The 2,454-nt window shown below is 27.5% G+C and overlaps 1 pseudogene; it reads left to right on the top strand.

Annotated features, from left to right (window-relative positions):
• Window positions 1-1,121: 1,121 nt before the first annotated feature.
• Window positions 1,122-2,058, top strand: LOC131182086 (NAC domain-containing protein 100-like; annotated as a pseudogene).
• The last annotated feature ends 396 nt before the right edge of the window (window positions 2,059-2,454 follow it).

The following is a 2,454-nucleotide window of genomic DNA, read 5'->3' as shown; positions in this document are numbered from 1 at the left end:
CAAATTTAAATGAATCTCATTTGCGAATATAGAATCCAAATATATATAGCAATATATTAATAGTCATTTAATAATATAGGTTATTCTAAATCGGATTAAGATAATTCAAACATATATAGCAATATATTTATATATTTATCATTTAATTACTTAGATTATTCTAAATCTAATTCAGATAAATCGACAGCCTTCTGTTTCGAGATTCTGTGTGATTTAGTTTTTTTTTGTTTTATTTTCCTTTTTTCCAAAATAAAAAAATATAATTAAAATAAATTAATTTTGAAATAGCATCTTATATTTTTTATTTTTACAAATTTTTATTTATATTTTGTGCCAATATTATTTTGATTGGATTAAAGATACTTGTGGGCTGATAATAATTCTTAATAATAACTTTAGATTAATTTTTTATGATCAATATTTAATGTAGAAATATATTTTTCAAATTTTATTTTTTAAAAATCTTATCTACATCCAAGATATACATCTAACCATTATACAGTCGCCACATTTTATAAAATCATGGTGAATCCTATATAAAATCATGCTAGGACATATTTAAAATTATAGTTTATTAAAATTTTATTAGTTAACGAGTGCACATATACTCGTGTGTACACAAATTTTTTTTTCTTTTTTATGATCAATCACCTAAAAATGTGGCTCTTTTTTTTTTTTTCCTTTTAAAAAGCAAGCACGATTTCTTTTTCAAATTTTGAAGAAGGAAATTTTAATGTTGTAATGTTGGATTTGACTATAATTTTGTTTTACACTAGAAAATTATTAGATAATTTATAATTTAATTTTTGAAGTATTACAAAATACAATTTAATTCATTTATTTTTTTTTAAAAAAAAAGCAATTTAATTGTTGATATATGTAATCTGTTAATAAAATAATTATTTGAGTAAAATTTATCATTTTTTTACATAAAATTTAGCAGTTCTTTAATAAGGATAATAAGAAGAGTGCAGTAAAATATTCTCATAAGAGAGAAAAAAAATACAAATATAGATAATTAAAATATTCTGTTTAGAGATGATCTAAATAGAGTAGAATAATCTTCCAGGTGAAAACTGGTCCTTTTTAATTTTAGACGAACAAATAACTCTTCTGCAATAATGCCCTTTCGGGATCTTGTTATCTTTGTGACCCATAAGAATAGAGCTACTGCTTCTGATTATTGCAAGCCACAGGCAAAGACAAGGAAATCTACAGGGCTAAAACCCTTGACTTTGGTTTTCAACAAAGGGAGAGCCCCTAAAGGAACAAAAACCAATTGGGTTATGCAGGAGTATAGATTAGAGGGAAAATACTCGGTGTATAATCTTCCTAAAATAGCAAAGGTCTTGTTCTTCTTCTGTTTCCCCTATTTTACTTTGTTTTGTTTTTTTATTTACTATGCCTTCTTGGTGCTGCTATTGAATATTGATGAATTCTCTTTCTTTATTTGCAGAATGAATGGGTTATTTGCAAAGTTTTCCAAAAGAGCTCTGGAGGAAAGAAAACCCATATTGCAGGATTGGTGAGGATGAGTTCATATGGAAATGAATTAGGGCCATCATCTTTATGGCCTCCATTGATGGATTCTTCTCCACACAACAGTGAGACAAGGACTTCCAAGGACAATACATCACACGTGACCTGCTTCTCCAAGCCAATGGAGGACCAAAAAGCCAAAGAAGACATGTTTGATAGCTTTGACAATACTTCTTTTCTCTTGACTTCCACGTCTTCTTCCTCCTCTTCCTCAGTTCTGTTTTCAAAAACCTGTCTTCCAAACTCTTTCTATTCCTCTCAAATTTCACCGAGTTTTGCAAACTTGCAGGACCCAAATTGCCAGAACAGTCCATCTCGAAGATGATGATTGAAAACCAAGGACCAAATATGAAGTAGGACTCAAAAATGGAGCTTTCACTTAGCCAGGATATATCTTCTGCGGTAATCGATCCTGAACTAGTTCACCGGTCCTTTGAAGGTCAAGAGGCTCCACCAAGTTCTGCTGGACCAATAGACCTTGATTGTCTATGGAGTTATTGCATTTTTTTTTTTTTTTGAAAATTGGAGTTATTGAACTTAAATTAGAGAAAATATAAAATATATTGAAATATTCCCTACATGTAAGAAATAGGAATTCAAGGCTTTGCATGTAGCATGAGCTATGAAGTTACTTTTTTTTTTTTAACAAAAATACAAGAATTATTAATATAAAAAAAGTATTTATATTTATTTCTTATTCAACAAAAATTAAAATAGAAGAATTATTAATAGATTGAAAAATGTAATAATTTAGTTCAATATATTTCACATTTTGTAACGGTTTAATTTCTAAAATTTTAACATTTATAATAATTTAATCCTCAAATTTAGATTGGTTGCTTTAACAAAAAAATTGATGAAGGATGAATTTTAATTGAATTATCATTTTGTAAACAGAAACATATCTCAACAATC

Source organism: Hevea brasiliensis, chromosome 8 (genome assembly GCF_030052815.1).
Source record: "Hevea brasiliensis isolate MT/VB/25A 57/8 chromosome 8, ASM3005281v1, whole genome shotgun sequence".
In the NCBI taxonomy this organism is placed as follows: domain Eukaryota; kingdom Viridiplantae; phylum Streptophyta; class Magnoliopsida; order Malpighiales; family Euphorbiaceae; genus Hevea; species Hevea brasiliensis.
Note: the sequence above shows the minus strand (reverse complement) of the source record. Positions and strands in the feature narration are given on the sequence as shown.